Genomic DNA, 25,449 nt, shown 5'->3' with positions numbered 1-25,449 from the left:
CCTGTGAACCTTCCCAATCTTTTCTCCCAAATTGCATTTAAGAGCTGAACCCTGAATGGAGTGCCATCAATTATTCTTATTCAGAACTGAATGAATTATTCAGAATTCAAATGTTCCATCACAACAGCATCTCCTCCTGTCATATGGGTGGCATGAGTGCTTTACAGAAGCAGGTGGAAAAAATAACATCACTTGACTTATGCAGGCAGTGGAGTTCATGCACAGACGGCCGTCTCTGGGAGCCGTGATGATGAAGTGGAAATTCGTCACAGGGCTGCCCAAGCGGCCGCGTGCCGTGAAGAGACCCCGTGTGCAGGAGATGGTACATGCATATGTATACATGGCCTGTACAGCAACGATGCATTCACGCAAAACAAGCCAATCCTCTGAGATGCGGCAAGAGGAACTGCACTTCGCTTTGGAAGTCAGGAGAAGCAGTGGACTTCATGCTCGGATGATTATTATGTGGACTGATAACTGGGAAACACTATAAGAACATGTGCAAAATATGCAGTGCAGTTTATTCTGCCAACACTGTGAGATGCAGTGATGATGGTGTGTCAGACAGTATCAATGATATTATGGCTTATATATTTTATTTTTTATTTATTTGGTTACTGATTTTGAAGGAAAATTAATAATATTCAGTGAAATGGATATAGTGCTCGGATTTAATCAAATATTATCAAGAATTTAAGGTAGTTGAAGTACAGAATTATAAATGTGAATATTTAGCGATAATTGTTTACTTTTTTATCCTGTGAAGCATTTTTATTTTTACAAATTATTTAAAATTTTATACAAATTTGACTAATAAAACTAATATACACACAATGAATAATTCAAAATAAATATTCAAATGTAGCAATTAATTCTATGATTTTTTTTTAAATATCAATAAACGACTATTTATTTATTTATTTGAAATTGAAATCCCATTCATGTGTGATTTCTACACAAGCATATATCAGCAAAGGATGCATAGTAATTTTTAATACTGGTGTCAGTTTAAATTCACTTCTAGCTCAAATCTATGATCCTTCCCCACATTTCCGATGCTGATTTAGAATAATCTGAAATATTTGGTGAAATGCAAATATATTAAATATATGTTGCTGGGATCCAATAAAATAAGCTGAAGTATTTAATGTGCAACTCCACAAAGAGCTTAATAAGTAAATAAATAACTAAATATTCATTTTCTGCATGCACTCTATATGCAATTCAAAAGTAGGAATTCCCATGCATTCAATAACAACCTGAGTCCCACGTAACAATGAGAGGACATGCAAGTAACTCGATTTTATATAATAAATATTAACTACTCATTGCATTTAGACCTACATTTGAAAGCAGCCCAAATCTCCGCTTACACATATGCAACAAGATTCAATCAGTGTCAGGTGTCTGTATAAACACTTGAAGTAGTTGACGGTGTAAATGCGGCTGATGACTCAGCAGACGTCGTGACTAACGTACCGCCGCCATCTCCAAGGACAACCAGCGTCTATCTTCAAGGACAAGGTAAATACCCACTCACTTTACTATTATCTCTGAAACGGCGTGTGAGTGTTATTACCCTGACCTGAGCCAAATGACACTGTCTGACCGTCCATCCACTGATTGCTGGGGAAGTAAGCAGACTTCCCGCGGTGACAGATTGTGTCCTCCTTGACATGAATGAGCTCCTGAACCTCTAATAAATAACAGCCCGTTTACAGGTCATCAACGGCTTCTCACCTCCAGCGTCAGGTAATCACAAACAAACGTTCAAAAATGGATCCGTTTTGCGGCATAAGAAATACAATTGATTCCCGCCTTCATAATTAATTTTATGGTCAATGATCTTAGCAACCGTAATTTCTGTTGGACCTAATCATCTGGAAAATAAAAATGGCCCAGACCGTTTTCTTCCATTTGTTTGGTTGCCAAGCAGCCAGCAAATTTCCCTCAAAGCTGCAGTGTGTGACACGATCCCACCGCCTGCGTGTTGCCATGTGTCTGTGCTGCGATGGAGAGACTCAGCATATTGCTCTATGCATTGCAATTATACTCATTTTCAAGCACTGGAGGGCAAGAAAACAAACAGGAAATAGCTGATGTAGGAACAGCATCATTCAAAAAAGCATTTTCAAAATCTTACCAATTCTAAACCAATACTAATAGTAGTTTAAGCACAGATGCATGTTTAAAAGCTGTTCATACAGTTTATTGCATGTTGCTGTCAAAATGCAATAAACTGCAGGCAGAAGTGCACATGCAGCATTCACTCTACCATTGAAACATTTGATTCCAGCATCAACACACAAATACCTCTAATGGACTCCTTCCCAAAATTAGAGGCTGTCAACCATTTAATGGCCACCATTTTTCTTGCATCAGTGACTTTGAAAGCCAATCATGACTCTAAGAGAAAAAAAAAAAAATAGCTTGAAGCAGGACTGTGCAAAAATCTCTAAATACTAATTGCAGGGCCCAAATGGACTCGACTGAAGTAAACTTTGTCCGTGTATTAAGCTGCTGGGTTTTCTAACATGTTATTAGGTGTGTTTCAAAAACTTAAAACACATGTTTTGAGGTCAGAAGACTTATGCTGGGTGCTATTTTTAAAATTTTAAATATATTTGCAATGCATATAAACCTTGTTTATTTCTTTGATTTATACAGTATTTTTGCTTTTTGCCTTAAATATTTTAAAACTAATTAGTAGCTTGGTTTAAATGATGCTCTGCAAAGCCATCTAAGCCATTGCTATAGAGAAAATAATAAAAGGATTCAAAAATATATATTAAACAGCCTAATGCAAAATTTATCATACACCAACATTTATTTAGCTACAGATGCAATCTAGCCTTTCTTATACTGTAATTATTGTCACTTTCGCTATTTGAGTCAATGTAGGATTGTAGGTCAGAGACTTTATAAAAAAAAGAATACAAAAAAAACTAAGGATCATTAAAAGTTCTGAACAACCATAAACCAGAGGAGTTTTTAAAGGGGTCACATACTTTTTTGTTGTTGTTGTTGTTCTCCCTGCAGTCCACTTATAATGTTAGCAAAGTTTTGTTTGTTTGTTTTTGCGCCAAAAACCCATAATTTAGTTTTCCATGGCTGTTTCTCTCTGACCCTTTGAATCAAATGTGCTGTTTTCATGCTGTGCCTTTAAAATCCCAATGTAAATTGCCTCTTCGCATGTAAAACAAGCAACAAACTTCTCTGAACTTTGCTGTTGGATCCAAGCTGCTGTTCCTCCATTATTCAAAAAAAAAAAAGATAAATAAAGTTCAAAGCCTGAATAAAGCGACAGATCCACAAAGCAAAAAATGATTACGTTTAAGGTTTCTGATCTCCGAAAACACAATAATATACATGAGAACAAGCTGTCTTTGCCGTTTACTCTCAGTTGGTTATTTGGACTACAGGATTTTTTTCTTTAAGAGACCTTATTAAATAGCAACCAAGGTAACCATGAACATGAACCTAAAACAATTACAACATCATGATAAGAAATCACAGAAATGATCTGAAAATCACGTTATGTCATGCGGTTTATCCTACTCCCTTTGCAAACATCTTAGCATCTAATGCAGCGGCATATTGGTATATAAAATTCTGCCTGAGGCCTTGCAGCCGAGCCAAAACAACTTAATGGATTAATTGGGGAACCAACAGAGCTAATTAGGCCTTGGGGGTTATGATTCCACCCTACGTCAACCCTTGCTTCAGTCTCAACAGCCCTGCTGAGCAACCGCCACAATTAGCAGAGATGTTGTGTCAGTGTCCAAGGATTAGCAGGAGGAGGAGAGATCTTGGCCGCGGAAAGACGAGGAGAACGAGGTTGAGAGAAGGGGAAGCACGCCGCGTTCTGAGTAAGGTTGAGTGCCATTCCAATTAAATAAGTAACACAAAACACAAAATTAAATAAGTAATTTAATTGCAACTTTTTATCTAACAATTATAATTTGTTTCCTTACAATTTTGAGGTAATATCTTACAATCAAGACTTTTTTTTTTCTCAGAATGTTGAGTCTATATCTCCCAATTATGAGTTACAAACTTGTAATTTTGAGTTTTCACAAATATTTGTTACCACCATGATATAATTGCAATATGATCTCACAATTCTGACTTTTTGCTTACAATTTATAATTTGTATTCATAATTTATATACATATCATGTATATAAATATATTATATATTAATATAATCAACATATTTTTAATTTAATTTTAATTTAATTTAATTTTAACAAGCTCCCATAGGATACAAAATTGTCTTTTGGATTTGAATGTATGGCAGGACAAATTCATATAACTGCTACAAGTATTGTTTACATATTTTTATAATTAATACAAATTATTATTATTATTTATAGTCGTGGTAGCATTGTCTTTATTTTTATTAACTTAGAAATATTTTAAAAAACAATACTTGCATTTTTAAAGTAAATTATTATTATTTTATTGTCATAAATTCACTTACAAATTGAAAGGGAAAAAGTTTTGCAATTCAGAATTTTTCTCAACTGAGAGCAGATCATAACTGGATACGCAGGAAGGAGCATCGGAGAACAACTCCATTTGCATCTCGCTCAGTCGATGACTTCGCACTTTCCGTGAATATTTTTGGAGGAAGCGCTCGTGTTTCTAGCCACCTACGATGACGGTGCGTTGAATTCCAATGCTGGAAATGCTAGCGGAGCCTTTTTCTGGCTGTGTTTATATGTACGTGCATGCTTTGTGAAGATTTCTGGCGTCTCCTCGCTTGGCGTCTGCTGTTTATTGCCCCCCCCACCCCACACACACACACACACACACACACACACACACAAACCCAGTTAACTGATGCCCTCCCCCCACAACCATCTACACGTGCCTGGCAGGGGCCAAATTGATTGGTGTGCTCTCTCCCTTCAAAAGGACCTGAACTCAATTTGCTTGCAATGGCTTCAATTTCCTGGCCAACCCAAATCTGCCCTCTTTTTTCTGAGGCTTTTTTTTTTTTTGCCTACTCTTCCTGGGGACCGTCATTTCATTTCATTACTTTGTGTGAATCCACCTGCCCTCTCCACCTACTATTCATCCTGCGACAGAGATCAGTGTGTGTGAGTACATGTGTGTCTGTGTGCATGTGTGTGTGTCCTGGGAGCACAGAAATCTGTGTGCCTTCAAGCCCAGATGTCACCTGGTCCTTCTACTGAACCTCTGCAATAAAAAAATAAAAAAATAAAAATGCATACATGTTTATGCAAAGACCTGCCATCATGGTTTCATAGTATGTGCATTACAGTAGGATCCAAAAATACCTTAATAGGGATTATTTGCATTTCAACCTGGATATAAATTTGAAATATTGAAGTGATTGACTAGTGGAAAATGGTGTAAAAATCAAGGGACACCACACGGGAGATGACACCCTCATCTAGCCACCTCCAATCAGTTAATTGTATACTATTAAGTCTCAATCGCTGGTTTTAGTACTACACAGATGATTAATGTTTTAGCAGACAAAAGAGGCTGTATGCATCAAACCAAAACCACCTCAAACAAGAAATCTGAATGCAGGAAACTAAAGGATATACCTGAGCACTTGGACAGAAGTGATAGAAACGCCACATTGCTGCTGGTCAGGTCAATTTAGATTGCTTCTTATCATCATACTTGAATATCAGCATCAGCTCTAAATGACCCATCCTCCCTACTACGTCAACACAAGACAATTAAATATGTATGATTGATAATGCTTAATAATATATGACTAAACTAGTATGTTCATAAGTTTGAAATGGACGGACTAATTACGATTATGTCAGGATTATGGACCTGTCTGTGTGTGTTTTTGCTCCCTGTGACCCAGTTTCTCCCTCATGTTGATTGTTAATTTGATTCCAGATGTGTCTCCTTAGTTCCTCGTTATCCTGTGTTCAAAAGCCCCAGTCTGTTCAGTAAGTCTTTGCCGGTTCTTAAACATCTTCCTATGTGTTCCTGTGTCTCCTACGTTCCCTGAGTGTTTGGATTATTAAAGACTGTGTTACTGAATAACTCCCCGTTTCCTCATTCCTTGCTTCCAGGTGAATTGTAACAGATTTAGACAACTCACCCACTTGGTTAAATATGCATAAATAAATATTCATTCATTCACACATGCATACATGCATGAATAAATGTACACATTTTACTGCATTATTTAAAATGTATTGCATTATTTTAAAAATAGTTACTGCAATCATAGAGTAACATGCATATGTTTACATATTTCACAATTTATCTACTAATATAATATATGTGGGTGCACTGTGTATATCTGTTATGTATATATAGATACACACACATGCATTTGCATATATTTAAGGAAAAAAAGTTTATCTATTAAATATTTATATATAATTTAAATTATATGAATATAAAAATATACATGTAAATACATATTATAATACATATTTTCAAAATATATACTGTGTGTGTGTATTTATATAAGCATGATGGATACACACAGCATACACATATTATGTAAACAAAAACTTTTATTTTGGATGTGATTAATCACGATGAATCATTTGACAGCACTAATTTATTTGGTAATTTATTTTGTTTGGTTAAATATGCATAAATAATTAGCCATTCATTTATTCACAAATTAACAAAAACATTGTATTGCATTATTTCAAAATTAATAACTGCACTAGAGTAACACGAATGTGTTTAGATATTTCACAATGTATTATGTATTTATTTAGTAATTTATTCATAAATACATTGTATTGCATTATTTAAAAAAATAATAGCTGCAATAAATGCATGTGTTTACATATTTCACTATTTATTTAGAGGGTTGAATAAACATAAATAGCCATTCACAAATAAATAACATAAACAACGAAATAACTAAGTTTTTGTAACTATGTAATTTTGATTGTATGTACTGTGCTTGTCGCTTATTGATTTTCCATAAGTCTTAAAACTAATTATTACTATGTATATAGTAATATGGTTAATAAGCTCAAAGTACAAACTCTCTCTCTCTGTATCGCTCTCACTCTCTCTCACACACACACACACACACACACACACACACACACACACACACACACACACACACACTCTTTTGAGTATGTTTGTTTCCGTTTTTACCTGACCTTTCTGTTGTTTAATAACTCTGTTTCTAAAAAGAACATGAACACACATTATAAAAGGAACATTTTGACACTTTTTTTCCATCTCATTTTTATCCCTGTCAGAACGCGTGTGATTTGCAGGGTACAGTGGTGTATTGTGTTAAAAAGTCTAGACTGCACATTTTCAGATTTTTGTTTTCTTCTAGTTTTGCTGTAAATAGCACAGCATTAATGAAACGGCCGAACACTGAGCACGCTGAAATATATCATTACATGACAGCAGCCATTTGTCATTCTGAGATTTATAATTAATGCAGTTTATCTGCATTAACTCTTTTGATCCATCACGCTCCTGTCTGCTGTGAAGCATATTTTCTGGGCTAAATATCGAAAATAAATGGCACTGGAAATGCATGAAAACAAACAGCTGAAATGTGTGCTTCAATCAGCATGATGGTCTGGGTCACAACCTCACAAAGAAGCCCTGACGATCAGCCAAATGCGTGAACAAATTTATTTCAATGTTGACACGATGTCGAGCGGTCGACCTTTAAGTGAGTTCTCAGCCTCAAGTCTTTCTCGGCATCTCCAAGTTGTTTAAATCCACTGATTTCCCTGTCATAGCTGATTATCAATAAAATAGTGTGCAAAAACAAATTAAAGTCGGGTAAGTTCCCAGACACCACAGCGTGTCTGTGTTCGTCCGACTGTAAAGTAATTGCCCGTCCAGACCTGATGAGCAGCAGAGACGTTGTCTGCAGTGGCCCGAGGAAGTCATCCCATGGCTGGGCATGAGATTGGAAAAGCCTGCCCCTGGTTCGCTCGAGCTCCTGGGAAATTAAGTCAGCATGTATTGAGGTATTGAAATGAAGTATTGAACACGCCTCCCCTGACTCAGTCACTGGTCCAAACAGATCGAGGTAGAGACAGCCAATTCCCTTTATGAAAGGAACAAGAATTAAGGCCATCCCATGAGACCTCTGGGCCATCTATAATCTCACAATACCTCAGTACAGTCAAGTAACTCCTCACTCTGAATATACCAGATTCATTCTGGATGTCTTCCTTTTCAGACATACCCGATTCAAGTCTATGAGAAAATGCTGAAAGCACATAAAATTACTGAAAGTTAAACTGAAATTAAAATGAAAATTCAAAATCTAAACAAGTCAATTTTAAGCATTAATAAATACTGTACTGTTTTATATCCTCATACACCCTTAAGAAATAAAATAACATATTATTTAAAATTAATTAAACTTCCGGCAGTACTATAAAATTGACCTAAAATGGATCAAAACGTGACAATGATCAGCGTAAGCATCAGGAGGAGAAATCTACTTTGGATTCAGATAAAGTAATCAAAGCAAGTATGAAAACAGCTGTAAACTTTTTTTTTTTTTTTAGTTTAGTCAACTAAAATATTCCAGTAGTAACTTAAAATTTCAAGTTGACTAAACTAAAAATTTTAAGGTGAAACAATTTTTGAAACTTTTTTTTTTTTTTTAAGTGATATGGTGGATAAATATTGAATTCCCACACATCAGTTGAGGTTTTCTACAGTGCTTTTGTAGTACTCAATCCCACACCTAAAGGAAGTATTTGATATAATTCTGCTGGTTTTCTGTTGCTGAACCCACACAGCCCACCAGTTAATAACATGATACATAAACTCCTGTCTACTCTAGTTCATGGCAGAGGAACGCCAGGCCGCTTTCATTCGACAACATGATTGTTTCCAGCCCATATTTGCAGTTCAGCCAGAGTGTGCTTGATTGACAGATTTAGGGATGTGGTTGAGTGACAAGCAGTGGATTTATTAACCCAAAAGTGACCTTAAAGCCTCCAGGGAGGGTTTGCACAGAATACAGCATTCCGAGTATAAAAGAGAAGGTGAAAGAGACTCAAGCCAACACACCTTTCAACCGAATTCCAGAAGTGAATTTCCCATAAAGGACTCTATTGTTGCATCTTTCCTGAGCATTCAAAGGGCCGTTTGGCAGTTTCCAGCTCACCTCTGTGTGTAAAATGTCCATTCTGCACCTGACATCCTGCCATAAGAGAGGTAATAGGCATCTGTGCTCACAGCAGGAGAACGAGGGACTTCCTCTTTGACAGGAAGCTGATGATATACCTGTCCTGCTGAAAAGCCATCTTCCTTCCCCTGCCAATCACCATATGACATTTACAATCTGACAAAAAAAAAAGCCTCGCTTCCACCATCACTGAAAGTTCTCTATTTGCAGTATATTATATAATATTATAATATAAGATAATTAGAATATATCATAATATGTTATGACATGATTAACAATGATAATTAATATATTTTATATTTTACTATTTATTATCATTATTGAATTCTATTCTTAGTAGTACTATTAGCATAACAAAATTGTCATTTTTAATATTATATTAACAATACCAAATACTAATACTACTATTAATAATAATAATAATAATAATAATAATAATAATACGACCTAAATTAAATAATATTATATTATTAGCAGCAATAGTAGTATCATTAGTATTTTAAAATATTATTATAAAAATACGAATGTATTTACTAATACTAATAATTTTACCACTACTACTACTACTAGTAATAATAAAAATAAAATACAAAATAGTATAATACAATATTATTTTATAATAGATGTAGTTCTACTATTACTACTAATAATATAACTGTATATTATTATTATTATTATTATTATTATTATTATTATCATTATTATTAGTATTATTATGACTCCTCCTCCTACTACTACTAATACTTATAATTATAATAATAATATTTAATCAGTATTATTTCAACAATATAATTTAATTTTTAATTATCAGTGATGGTGGAGGAAATAGCAGTTATTCAAGTGTAATAAGACAATAAAAGCATATGATATAATATATACAACATAAAATACATTATATTAGTAAAAGTAGGAGAAGTACAGGTAGTATAAAATTTATACAAATTGTTACTATGATGCTGAGGTATTGTGGGTGGTTTCTTATAGGCGCAAGTCAAAAGAGCCCACCACCATGTCTTCTGGTCTCTAGATATGGCTTTAATGTAAGTCATGGGATTGTTTGCCCGTTTTATTGCCCACCAAGTGAAAATCACAGGTAAGCACACCTTTCTCACAACAAGCCTTACAATTAAAGGTATCATCCATGTCCACAGCACAAACAGCACAGCTCACAACAAATATCTAATACACATGCATTACAAGCAATACTAACAGTGCTGACTGTGTTTGTAAGCACCACTAATAAACAGAAAAAAACAATGCCACATGATGCACGCATGTTTGGTTCCAAACTGACTCATTGTGGAGGAGTGAGTGTTTGAACGCGGCCCTGGTGCAGTAATTCTGTCCGGTTCTGATACGAAATCTCTTATCTGATATCTCTTTCACTCAGTTTCTCTTTCTCAACTTTCTCTGGCTCTGTAATTCCTCTGGGCTTAAATAAAGAGATAAGGCATCCAGTGTAAGTAATGGTGTGCACCCACGCAATCCTAACTAACTGCGCTTCAGTCCACACGGACCACTGCCAGTCCATGGGAAACCCCACTTCATAGTGTGTGAGCGTGTGTGTGTGTGTGTGTGTGTGTGTGTGTGTATGTGTGAAATTCCAAAGCTCTGAGGTCTTAATTAATGCCTTGCTTTACAGCCAGTGTAATATATACATTTTGAAGAATACCGAAAAGTACATTCAGCTTGTAGAAATAATAGTCCTTCATCTATCCATTCATCCATCCATCCAAGTCAACAATAAAATGTATGATATATATATATATATATATATATATATATATATATATATATACACACACACACACACAAAATTGATTTTCTTTCACAGTGTGTGGTGATGCAATGAGTAAAGTTGCAGCCCAAAGCAAGACAGATAGAGCTGGCTGTGAGTATGTGTACACTGCAGATAAATCAATTAAAATGAGCTCGTCTGACAAGCGTTTGCAGCGTGCAGCGCTGGTTTAGGTGGATAGCGATGGTCTCGCACATTCACTGTGACACCAGAAGATCCAGCTGCTGTACCCAACAGGGAATATTCAAACTCAACAACTCACACCTTCATATGACCACCTGGGGTTTAATCTTACACACACAGAGCGTCTTGAGAAAACGAGAAATAAGAGAGGTGTTTTTAAAGGGGCCAATCACAGAAAATACGATTTTCCTGCACAGCGCAAAGCTCCCACCACCCATACTATTTATGATGGCTGACCTTGTTTGGGGCCGTTTTTACTTCAATGTTGCATTTCACATATGAAAATGCGAGTCAATGAGGTAATTTACATATATATGCCTTAAAGATACAGCAGCACAAGCAGGCTGCTTAATTCCAAGGGTCAGAGAGAAGGTGGAAAGGGTCACTAAAAACTAAATTATAATTGCGAGAAACCTTTAATAGACTTATAACTTCAAGGGAAAATGCAAAAGCGTTTGCACTTCATCCAGCATGTATGTATATTTTATTTAGGAGCAGAAATGCTTTCCCACCTTATGGAATCTGAGTAATAAACAACTCTTGCATATCAGTGCTCTAGAATAATATCTCTGGCTTCATTCTACATTCTAGAAACGAAAAGCCAGGGTTCTCATACATCAAAATCATTCCGACAAACTCCTCCGAAACGCACGGCAGCACCAAAACGCATCCGTATGCGGCTCGTGCATGAAATATTCCCTGACACGCATGCTGAATTGAATGTTAACGTATGAACCATACGTGCTTCAACTGAAATACGGCAGCTGTTTGCTATTCATCTACTCCTGTCCTTCTGTATTGTCTTGGCTCATATCTCAATGGACTGCGTCTATTGTCTCGACATGCATCAATGCAATGTCCTCCATTACTCGCGCGACACTGAGGTCATCCACCTCAAACATCAAAAGAATGACAAGCAGCCGTGATTCAGAGAGATGCATATGAGAGGCAGCCCCTCCATCCAACGCGGCCATTTTCTGTGCATCACAATATCTCAGGGTCATTACACTGGGCAAGGATCAATACAAGAAAAATCACAAGTGATTGGGCCTGCCACTCAAGACGAAATGAAGGACCGATCCTCTCTTGTGCCACGCGGCGCACTCCGGGCCCTGAGAGCGCGTTCATCAATCCTGCTTTAATGTGCTTAACCTAACGAGCGCTGTTTAGAACGAGCGGGGGAGACTGTTTTGATGCAAAGTTATTCGAGCCAACTCTTCCCTTTGTAATGGATCGGGATGACTAAGGCAGATCATGTCTGCTCCCTTTATCTTGATCTGTTCGAGAAGAGGCTGACGAGAATGTAAGTAGAAGACGATGTAGGTGACGTGCTAAAATGGGCTCTGTAACAAAACCTAGCGAGGTGCTTTGCTGCGTCTCATCTATATAGACAGCTGCCAGCCCGACTGAACTTCAGTTGTGACTGTTTTTTGGAACACTGTATATAGGCAACAACTCATGTGCCACAGAGTTTGGTGTTAGCATCTAATGCCTGATTCTCTAATAAGTGTAAAAATACACCACAGGAATACTGAATAAACAATTTTTATCTAAATGCTTGGATATGTTTTTAATTGTATCACTTTTGTATGTACCAATATAGTTAGTGCTGTCAAATGATTAACCGCGATTAGTCGCATACATAATAAAAGTTGTTTTGTTTACATAGTGTGTATACTATATATATATATATATATATATATATATATAAACACATGCATGTATATATTTAAGACAAATATGTTACATTTTTATATTAAATATCATATAAAATATAAGAATATTAATATATAAATTTATAAACATAAATATTTAAAAACGATATAGTGTGTGTGTGTTTTTTTATGTACATAATAAATATACACAGCCCACATACATATATAATGTAAACAATTTTTTTTATATTTTGGATGCGTTTGACCACTAAATATTGTATATAATTGTCTTTCAGAAGTTTGGGATCAGTAAGATTTTATTTTAAACATTTATATTTAGCAAGGACGCATTTAATTGTTTAAAAGTATAAGTGCATACAATTTTTAAATTGTTACAAAACAATCTTTCACTTTCACAGCAACGCAATTGTTTTCAACATTAATAATAAGAAGAAATGTTTATTGAGCAACAAATCAGTATATTAGAAGACTGGAGAAATGGTGCAAAAAAAAATTCAGCTTTGCGTCACAAAAATAAATTATAGTTTATAAAATATTCACATAGAAACCAGTTATTTAAATTGTAATAAAATATTTCACAATATTACTGTTTCTAGTATATTTTTGATTAAATAGCCTTGATGAGCATAAGAAGCTTCTCAAAAAAACAAAAAAAAAAAATTCTGACTTGAAATTTGTGTATCGTATAATATAATATTACAAAATATACTTTTACAGTTCGCATCTTAGATGGATTTCATCACTGAGCCTGATGCCATGCATTTTCATATTGCCAAATATTGGGTAAAGTAGTCCATATTTAATTTAATTCTGTAAAATCCAGAACAGAATTTAATTAGTGGTTATTAATTAAATGCAATGGTATTCAATGAATGATTTATATTATAAATAAATATAGTTTACACTAAAAACAAAATCACTATAAAAATAAAAAAAAATGATTTGCCATATTGGATGAATTTCTTCACTCAGTTCAATACAATATATTCTGGCCCTGTCTCTATATGTGACCCTGGACCACAAAAGCAGTCTTAAGTAGCATGGATATGTTTGTAGCAATAGCCAAAAATACATTGTATGGGTTAAAATGATACATTTTTCTTTTATGCTAAAAATCATTAGGAAATTAAGTAAAGATGATGTTCCATGAAAGTATTTTGTAAATTTCCTACCATAAATATATAAAAACTGAATTTTTGATTAGTAATATGCATGGTTAAGAACTTAATTTGGACAGTTTTACATGTGATTTTCTCAATATTTAGATTTTTTGACCCTCAGATTCCAGCTTTTCAAATAGTTGTATCTCGGCCAAATATTGTCCGATCCTATCAAACCATGCATCAATGGAAAGCTTAATAAATCTCAGTTGAGATTGACCCTTATGATTGGTTTTGTGGTCCAGGATCACATATGTGATGGATACATATGTTGGTGACTTTGGCCACAATTATTCTGCATGCCTTGTGGAAGAGCCATTGTGTCAGGAGTGCGACTACAATGCCTTAAAACGCCTCCTCCATAGGCAGCTCACTAGGTTTTGGACCAGAGCCATGGTCTCCCTGGAGGTTTTGTTCAGGCATTAAAAGAGACAAAAGAGGATCAAACATTGTGGTAAAGGTACAAACGCTCCTAAAGTCACCTCCCGTATGTTCCTCTATATAGTCTGTGTCCACAATGCCAATCATTTATGACCTTTAAGACACGGGCATACTCTCTGTCCAAACCATAATTACTGAACATAGACAAATTACCCTCGGGCTAATTTTAGATTGAACACCAAACGTGTCAAGTTCAAATTTGACTTGATTAACATATGTTCTGCAAAGCAGCGAAGGGCTTATTATCTGAACGGAGAAGACTGTTTAAGACGGTCCGCGTTTACCTTTTTCCACTATTACATGAGCTTAAAAAGTTATCAAAATGTATTTTTGATCTAAAATATAATCTGGAAACATTCTTTTCGGTGAACAGTTAAGTATATTCAGGTCTTAGCTGCCTTGAGTTCGTCGAATATGGCCGCTGAGTGAAAAACTTGCGTTTAAGGAACTTTGTTTACTATTTCTTTTACAAAACTGAACAATGAAATATACCAAAGTATAAGAAGTAGAGGGGAAAGGAAAATGTGCACAGCTACTGCAGTAACAGAAACTATACGTCTTCTTGCTGCTTTGATAACAAGATACATTCACAGAATATGTCAAATTCATACTGATTTAAAGCAGAATTCAGAACCTGAAGAGAACATTCTCTCTTAGGAAAATATATGTTGAATGATAAAGCATAACACTTCCCTTATTTAATGGATAACACTGTGAATAGCTCATAGTTCAGTACGGTGCTCTTTTGAAGTGAACAAGTAGACATCAAACTGCTTTAGCGAGGGAGCATTTGCTACAAAAATAAATGCATTAAAATGCAAATGCAAATTTGGCATCAAACATGTAACACCAGGCAAAGTGCAGTAGAGCAGGACACGTGTAAGCTGTTGCCGGCTTGTTTGAGAGAATCCTACGCACATGATTTAGAGTTAGCTGAACTTAGTGAGTGTACATCCGCAGATGTCTTCTGTTAGTGCTTTCATATTCGGCGTCTTGCCTTGACTTTCATTAAAAGGCTGGTAGTGGAGCGCAGGGAGCTAAAGGAATGTTTGCCTTAGCAATTTCAAGAAGCAAAAAGGCCTAACCTGTCAGCCGAAGAGCTTGTACAATGGTTCGTTCACACACAAAAAACAGTGTTCCTCTGAGATCCTGCACTATTATCACAAGGAACCTGATTCACAACAATTTCCCAGAAATTAAATGTTAAAGCAGGAGCTGCTCTGATGGAGGAGAAAACATAGATGTGCAGTAAAGGAGTGTCAGATGAATGACTACCTTCAGAGATTTTTGCATTTTTGAACAGAGTTCGAAGGTTCACCATGGGGGTAAGTGCTCCGTTTTTACGTTTGTTGCAATGAGTTATAGGATACATGCGATGCTGGCTTAGATTGAGGCCAAAATGTGGCATCTAATAAGGCAGCGTAACTGTTGAGAACAACCTTTACGAAGTGCATCTTCAGTGTCTTGAAATGTCACCTATGCAGATCACTACACTTTGAAACAGATCCATAGATCGAGAGAAGGAGTAAAGATGAGAATGAGTTAATTTGTGCACTAGACTGCTATGCATGCCACTACGAGCACACATAGTCTTCTCAAAATTGGTGAGAACTCATTATCTTGAGCGTCTGACTCCGCTATGGAAGCCCTGTGATGAAATTTGGCTTTTCAAGACTCTCACAGAGACCTGGACGAACCCAAAGCCAGGGTCAGAGCGTGATCATCGGCTGGATTTGTGAATCAGGGAAAGGTGCTCTGTAATGAGGTGGCCGCTGCTGCCGGCACTTCCTCTCACGGCACCGCTAATGCTCTAATTGGATTATTATGGACATAATTAAGGACGGAACACACAGCGAAGAGCCACAGAGTCTACAGCTCATTACTGTCAAATGCAAACAAACAGACGTGGCAAACAAGATTTATAAGACAGAAAGGGGACATCTCTGCTCAAATATCAACTGCTCTGTGAGTGTTGTGACAGATGGTTGAGGGCAGACTGTGTGTTTTCATAGCAGTGTGTGTGTCTGACCCACAATATATAGCTAATATTTAGTGTTGCTGTGCAAAGATGACACATATGCATGCAGCTCATTCATGATTTCCTTAAAGGGGTCATCTTCTGATGCATCACAATTTCCTTAATTTTTTTAAATAAAAGACTTCAGTGTTCTATGAAAAATACTGGAATCAAAAACCCAACTATGCAGAAAAAAACACAGCAATCTGATGAATTTCTGAGATAGAAACACCAAATCGTACCACTTTGCCAGACAAACCCAACTGGGTGATCAACAACTCAAGAAGGAAATTAGAGATAACATTACTGAAGGGAAGGATAAGAGTAAAATAAGCAGAAGTCTGTCCAACTTTGTTTCTGGCTGTGTGTAGCACCTACAGCTCTGCAGTTGAAAAATGGGCCGACGCAAACTGTACTGGACGTGACAGCAAACCCTAAGCCCTCTAGTAAGTGCACTAAAAGATTAATTTCACACGAGATAAGGACATTTACAGGCCTTAAAGGGATAGTTCACCCCCCCCCCCCCCCCCCCCAAAAAAAAAAAGAACTCTGGCATCATTTCCTTCCCCTATTATCCCAAACCTGCATGATTTTATGGAACACATAAAACAATATATTTTGACAAATAGTTAAAATAAAAAAAATGGATTTGATTGATTAATTGGTGATTGATTGATTGAAAGAGGAAACTCGTGTAATGACATGAGGGTGACTAAATTGCCTCATTTTTAAAGGCTGCACCCTCTAGGTTGCATCCGTTGGCCACATACGTCATCAAGGCTGTCTCATTTCAGAATAACAACCATTACTTTCCAAAGTAAGAAAGAAATAATGGTTCTCTGAAATGAGACTGACAAATGCGACCCCCAGGAGGAGGAGAAGGGGTGGGGGCAGCCGTTGAAATAAGATACAGCTATTTTTTTCAGGTAAACTATATAAGGTAAAACCTTATAATACAGCCTGTTTAATTCTAAGGGTTAGAAAGAGGTCAGGAATATACATATGAATTATTTCCGGTGGGGAAAAGAAAAAGAGAAGCTCGGGGGAGGGGAGAATAAATAATAAAAAGTATTATCTGACCCTCTAAGGACATAAAGCACATTAAATATCCACACCCCAAGGATATTCGTATATAACAAAGCACAGATTATTATAACCGCACATCTAAGATACAGGTCTGCCTCTTATTCCCTAGCTATCGCACAAGCTCTCATTTTCCACGAAGATCAGAGCGCTGTCAATCTCAACCTGGTCATTGCATCAGGGATGAAAGAGAAGACATGTTTCACTTGCGTCAGAACAGTCATGGAAATAAAAGGGCCACATCACCCTCTACATTCTCTCTCTCTCTCTCTCTTTCTCTGACAGCTAATTATGAAGTTTACATCCGTCTGTGCTGTGAAAGTAGCTGCTTTATAAAAGACAGAAGAGTTATAGAACCCCATTACTCCAATGCTCGAAATAAATGGTGGTTCGAGTAGCAGGATTGCTCTCTTCCGAACGTGCAAATCAAACGCAGTTGTTTCATCCAACTCTCCAGAGAAGAGAGAGCTCGTGCAGACTTTGATGTAGGCCCACAGAGGATACTTGACTGTCACGTCAGTTGAAAACATAGTTTTAGGGCTTTTTTTATTATTAGTATTATTTTACGCTTTGGTATAAAATAAAGACAATAGATTGTTGGCTCCTTTTGTAAGTGGCCTTCTGAACCGAGTATCCAGTTTGTATGATTATGATCTTGAAAAAATTAACAAACAAATATATGAACAACTTTTTCTTGTCAGGGGAAACAAAACACTTCTAGTTGTGGTAAACAGCAAACATGACTAATATAATATTCAGAATGGAATACAAAAAAAGCTAGGAATGCATTAATATTAATAGGTTTATTCCTCAGTTTGAATGCCTAATACAGTTCATTGTGCATTCAGGCTACCTGTCATGAGACACCAACATAACAAGGAGGGCGATTTATCCGAATGGCAGAGCTGAGTCTCACGCAGGGCTAAGAAGATAATAAAGATTAATTTGTCATTAAAATTAAAGACTAGAGAATCTTTGCTTTCACTCTGTTCCTTATGAACTCGCTGTATATTGAGGATAATGGGCTACATATCAGCTTTCTGGATCCTCAAAAGAAAGCCTGTCCTCTAATTTGGTCCTGAATTCGAAGTCTTATCTTTCAATCATCATTTACACACCCACATGTCGTTCTGAACCAGTATGATTTTCTTTCTTCTGTGAAACGCTTCTTTTCACTTCTTGTTCTTTTCCATATAATGAAAGTGAAAGGGAACAGGTGCTGTCAAGCTCCATAAAACCATCACAAAAGCAGTCAACACAACTCATGCACTACATTAGAAGTCTTACATACAATAGTTTTAGACGAACAGACGATTGTTTTCAAATCCATATAATAGGTTTGTGTGATGGACAGATGATATCCACCAAATATTACTACATTATAAGTCTTTAAATCATACAATAGTTTTATGTAACTAACTGATGATATTCATTGAAAATCTTCTCCTCTAGAAGATTCAAATCAAATGTTATTAGACTAACTTTTGGTGATTGAATCAAAAACATTTGACGTCAAACCTTATGCAACCTATCATATTTGATCTGAGAGCAACTTTTTTTATAGAATAGAGAGCACAAGTTATATGGCCCACTCTTATAATACTTTCCCAATTTGCCTTCATCGTATGGAAAAGAGCAGCTAGGATGTTCTTTAAAACAAATGTGTCACCTTTTGACTTCCAGAAAAAGAAAGTCGCAGGGATTTTGAAAGACATGAGAGTGAGTAAATGATGACAGAATTTTCAGTTTGCGGCAAATTATTCTTTAAACAAGGTGAATAAAGAGAGTGAGAGCAACAGAGAGTGATGAAGTATCTTGGTCACGGTGAAGTGAGATCAGTCAGAGTTTCCATTGATAAAAGTTCTCACTGTTACCAAAGCAACGCCTGAAGCGAGACAGAGCAAGTGTGACAATCACCCTCGGCAGGGTCACGGTAACAGCAGGCCTGAGCGAAAGCAAGATGGCTCCCCACTGAAAAAGACACAGATTCCCCTTCTTTCCACGCTGAATGCACGAAAATGTCTGTGACCTTGAGAGTCAGAGCGCTCTCTGAAGAGCCATTCCATTAGAGTTAAACAGGCAGTGGCACTTTGACTAATTTTGACTCACTTTGACTTTGACATATTCTTTACAGATTTTATTTTTTACATCTATCGTTAGTCAGCGGCTAATGAGAATTATTTTGTTTAAAGTCAAATATGGCCATTTGCAATGCATTTTCTGACAAAAATGCAATAAGATAGAACGTGGTATCTGATATTATCCACTGGGAACTGTTTACAGTCAAGGGATTGAAAGTATGATTTGAAATAAAAGTAACATTTCGGAGTTATGGGTCATCGATGAAAAAATGGTGTTTAAAACACAACAAGGTCTTACGAAAGTGGTCACGATATTCATCATATCATTTTGAAGAACCTTAGCTCCATTTTCAACAAAACATTTAATGACCAAGAACGTGATGTAAGCATCAAGAAAAAGCTGTATTTTTTGAAAACATGATGTGCAAATAATTAAAGATTTACAACACAGTATTTACAAACACAATTTTTAACTCATAAACACTAAATATAAAACAGAATGGTCAATTCTGATGTCATGGGTTAGATCCAGTCACTATGGTTATAGAAAGAAATCAGGGTTCCTTGAAATACATTTCCAAGTTCTCAATCTCCAAATCAGTTTTAAGACTAATCTCGCACAAGAACATTCGAGCATAAAGCGAGCCAAACATGAAAGTAATCTTCAATAGCGATTAGTTCCTTTGAAAAAGCCGCCAGACCGTTTTGCGTCTGCCCCCTTCACAAGGAATTTCATCAGTGCAACCGTACTCTTGAGCTGCCATGAAATAACCACATTCGTCACCTTCGATTTAGCAATTAAGCTATTCACACTGCCGTGTGACACCACCCACCATGCTCGAGAAAGGCATAAATAGCTTTGGGATTTGGTTCATCTTCTATTTCAAGTCGCTGGTGACCTAGCATGCTACTTAAAGACTCTGCATCGGGTGACCTCCAAAGCTTCAAAACACTCCCGAGGTTTACCAGTCTATTCTTGAGCCGCAACAGGAAATGTGTGACTCTTTTCATGTTTTCTTCATTGCACCACTTTCTTTAACTTCTACGGTCTCTCTCCAGCCATTTAGCCACCTGAACTAGTAGTAAAGGTCTAGCTGAGCCCTCATCACGATAGCGCCTACTAATTATTCTCTCAAGTGCCTGTGGATTCTTGAAGCAGGTTCTCAAGGAGGTGTCTCTCCCTTCGAAGCAGCCAAGCAGCATTCTCCGAGGCATTTCTGAGAGGTGTCTGCAACTTCTCTAATCGCTTTGCTTTTCAACAGTGAAGCGAACTTCTGAATCATTAGGATGAACTTCACTCGCATTCACCAAGGTTCTATGCAAGCGTGTCAATATTTGATAGATCTCAGCGAGCATGTTGGGGGCAGAAGGCACAGATGGTCTCAAAGAAGTTAAGTTATAGAGTTGTCTCATCAATATTTTAGTAAACCAACCTCATGTTCCATTCATGAGTGCCCTTGGCCTTGTGGGCAACGCCAAGCACCTCTCTGACTCATCTTCTTTGCTAGAAAAGTAATGCCTTCTAGACTGCTAAGTGGTCAACTCTGTCCAAAACCTGATGCCCTTCTCTCTGCTCTGGATGTGGGTGAAACAATTGATCCATTGGCAGAAGAAACCGATTTCTTTATGATGAATCCAAATAAGAGAATTTTGTGTTTCTTGTTCCATTTCTTTTCTGTTATTCCAAATGCTGGTCAAGTGTCAAGGCTTGTTCTGCACTCACTTGCTATTAAAAAGCTGCTGACTCTGTACAACCGGCTAATATAGTTCTCAAACAAACAAACACAATTATCCTTATGCTGTGAGATGTGCATGCCTACAAAGTGCATATATATCTAGTCAAATATGTGTTTGGCTTGTAAATTAAAACATCAAATGGAAATAACAATTTGCACAAAAATATGCAATTTTGGCACAATTTGGTGTTCAAGTATTAGTGCATTCAATCAACAAAACTCTTCTATTTTAGTGCCAAGAATGTCTCAGTTATAGGTCAGCCCTATCAAAAACACAATGGATACTATGGTGTTTTGCTGGAAGCTATGGTTACACCATGGGCACAGACACAATATGAGTGTGAACAAAGTGTGTGGGGGGCAAGTTATCAGCTTGGCTCATGAATATTAATTGTATGACATTCGCCCCCTACTACTAATTTGCTGAAAGTAAAACATTTAAAAATAGGTAATAGTTGAAGTAAGATAGCTGTTAACCACATTTAATGCACAGGCCTTTGGCACTTTTTAAAAATCTAAAATAAATCCTAAAATTAACTGAGATAAATGTAATTTGCATTTTAAGCGGATGTGTAAAATTTTCGCTGAGGAACATCACAAGGAATATTTGTATTGGTAAAAACAAAATAAACTTAAAAAGAATTACTATTTCCCCAAAAGTCGAAGACGAAGTCCTGAAAATATCTGAAAAGTGAGGAAAGAAGATAAATTTTGCATTGTCTATGGAATTGCATTGCATTATCTATATTAATTGTTTATTTGTGATTTAAACAAAAACATGCTTTTGCACCAAAGACACAAACACAAGCATTATCAGTCAGTACCAAACACATTTAGAATAATATGGCATAAACGCCAGTCATGTATCCCTGTCATTATTACACTCAAAGGCACACGGCAGGATTAAGTACTTAAGAAAATTTCTAAAAAACTAGTGCTGTTAACCCCTCCAACACCCCCACTCAGCTCATCTCACAGACAGACGACCAACAGCTGAACATAGTCTTTGTTCTTTAAAACAATTTCACGACTATATTCAAGTTTACCCTGGAGTAACAAGTAGATAAATGTTTCTCTCTGAAAGAGCACAATATCAAGGTGCTCATATGTGGGGTTGTATGGCAACCATAACTTCAGGCTTCAAGATCAACACTAACTCAGACTTTTATGCCCATCTGTTAGTGCCCTGAAGCAACCAGTTAAAGGATTCTCTCACCGTTAACTTTGAAATGACTACTGAAATAACTGTGTCTGTAATAAATAATAAGTATTGCAAAGCTCAAGTGATTTGGCAGATAAAATATATCTGTGACCACACAGAAATGTAACAACATTTAAACTTTGCTTCTACTGTCTTGCCTGTATGTGGTCTGTGAGCTTGACTCTCAGTCTAATTCAATGTAGCATGCTTTATTGTCGTGACCAAATAAATAATAATCTACTTGGCAAAGCATTTACAGCTCAGTAGAGCATAATACAAATACTGCCAAAATATTAAAATAATAATAATAATAATTATAAACTAAAATATCAAAAGTGCAAATTCAATTAAATGGAAGGGGGAAAAAAAACTAAAAGTTCAAATAAAACAGGAATAAGTCATCTACAATTGTAGATTAAGAGAAAAAGAAAAAAAATATGATACAAAACGCAATCTAGAAACTACAAATGTTTGGTTAAATAAAATGAAATATGACTAAATATTAATCAATCCATCTGTCTACCCTAGTAAACAAGTAATATATTAAAAATAGATTTATTTCATGCTAAATTAACATATTCACTGACATATATTGCTCAAGACTTACTGATATAACAATTATAATTAAACTTTTTTTTTCTACTTGTGCACAATGCACATTTCTTAAAACTAGGCCTAAAATGTGTTTTAATGTCACTGGTGATTAGAATTGTATGATCTTTGAATAATATCGGTCTTTAAATGCAGAATATTTAAAGTCCACCTGAAGTATACAGTACATGCAATAGTTCCACTTTAGCACAATCAAATATACTTCAGTATATCTTTAGCTGGACTTCAGGACTACTTCTGCACAATTAAATTGCATTAAGCACAACATGAATTCCAATTTAGCAGACTTTATGTATACCAGTTTAGTATACTAAAATTACAATTGCATTGTATTTTAATTAGGGATGCACCGAATCCAGGATTCGGATTCGGATTCGGCCGAATCCTGGGCTTTTTGACGGGGTTCGGTTTCGGCCGAACCTTAGATTTATTTTCCACCGAAACCGAACCCTAGACTTGCACTACAACGTCACACGGCCGTTGATTACGTGAAGGTGTTTACATAGGACCCGTTCGAATGTAGTAGGCTGTAAGAATCTGAAAATGGAACTCGTAAGCAAAAAAAGTTTTGTTTGGCAGTATACTTTAAACCAAAAGAAGGTGATTCAAGTCGAGCTTTATGTTCAATTTGCAATGCCAATTTGTCTCGTGGTGGCAACTGTTTTCTTCATCCCGCTCCCGCCCGCCGAATTTCTGACCATTACCGCCCGCTCCCGCAACATGTGTGTTACACTCCCGCCCGCTCCCGCAAAACTCTGAGAATTTATTCCCGCACGATAATAGAGATGCATTGATTTTGTGTCTTCTCCCGTCCCGCAGGAAAAAAAAAACGTATTGTATTGCTATTATTAAAGAGATTCATGTTTGTTCCTTTCCCTGACCTGCATGTATTCTGACGCACTGGTAGGGAAGATGAATATAGCCTGGGCTATCGGAGCTATATTAGCCGCCCATTCCCGCCCGCAGCAAAGTTCAAACCGCCCGCGACCGCGAGATTTGCGTTGGGTCCCGCGGGACCTGCGGGTCCCAATCCCAATGCAGCCCTCTTGGCAAGGACCCTAAGCAGTACACAACATCGCCGATGTTAAAACTAAGGATGCGAGTAGGATTCGGTATTCGGTTTCGGATTCGGCCGAATCTTAAACAGTGGATTCGGTATTCGGCCGAACCCCAAAAATCTGGATTCGGTGCATCCCTAATTTTAATTAAGTACATACATATTTTAATGTATTTGTAGTATACCTAGTATGAAATAAATGTATTTCAAATACATTTTAGTATATTTATTTTTCACTAGGGTACCCTTTTTTCTCTCTCTCTTCTTCCACAGTAATTATATATTTTGTAGAGGTATCTATCTCTGGATAATGTCTGTTAACCACCTTTCCCTTCATCTATCTGTCTGTCCATGTGCGCAAGAAAAAGTGTGCCATTCTAAAAAAAGAAAGGGAAGGAAACCCTCTCCCTGAGCTCACTTCCCCTCTAAGCTCCATTACCATGTCAGCAAACAAAATCCAAAATGAGAATCTGGCACAGGGCGATGAGGTCACAGGCTGAAGTATGGGAGAGCGGCATCCGCACACTGACGAGCACACCGCATGGAGAGATAAGCAGCCTCTCTCTGTTCAATGACCCAGATCACTGCATCAACACAGTGTGCTTTACATAGCTCAGTCCGGCCCTCTATCAATGGCAGAATTACTGGAACGGTTTAGCTGGATATTCGTTTGATTTGTCCATGTGAATCTGACAGGGAGTTCTTAAATGATGCTGTCGGTAATCTGTGGACGAGGCACTGATGCTCAGTAGGACTGATTTCCTGTAGCTCAAACAGAAGAGCATGCTAACAATGCCAAGGTCATGGGTTTGATTCCCAGGGAAAGCAAGAACTGATAAAATGTAAATGTGTAACTTGAATGCAATGTAAGTCAATAAAAAGCATCTGCCAAATGCATAAATGTAAATGACTGATGTAAACAAAGCACTTTTACTAAACCTTGTGATGGAGATGAAAAGAGGAAAGAAGAGCGTGATGAAATGAGGGTAAGGAGGGAAGAAGAAGGTTTGGATGGATGAATGGATGGAGGGAGGGATAGAAGCATGGATGAATGGAGGGATGGAAGGAGTGTGGCAAAGGAGGGAGTGAGGGATGGAGGGATTGAAGCATGGATGGAGTGATGGAGGGATGGATAGAGTGAGGGATAGATGCAGGGAGAGATGGAGGGATGGAGTGAGGGATAGATGGAAGGATGGCTGGAGGAATGAATGGATGGTGTGAGAGATGGAGGTAGAGAAAGATGGATGGATGGAG

The sequence above is a fragment of the Barbus barbus genome, assembly GCF_936440315.1.
Source record: "Barbus barbus genome assembly, chromosome: 13".
In the NCBI taxonomy this organism is placed as follows: domain Eukaryota; kingdom Metazoa; phylum Chordata; class Actinopteri; order Cypriniformes; family Cyprinidae; genus Barbus; species Barbus barbus.
Note: the sequence above shows the minus strand (reverse complement) of the source record.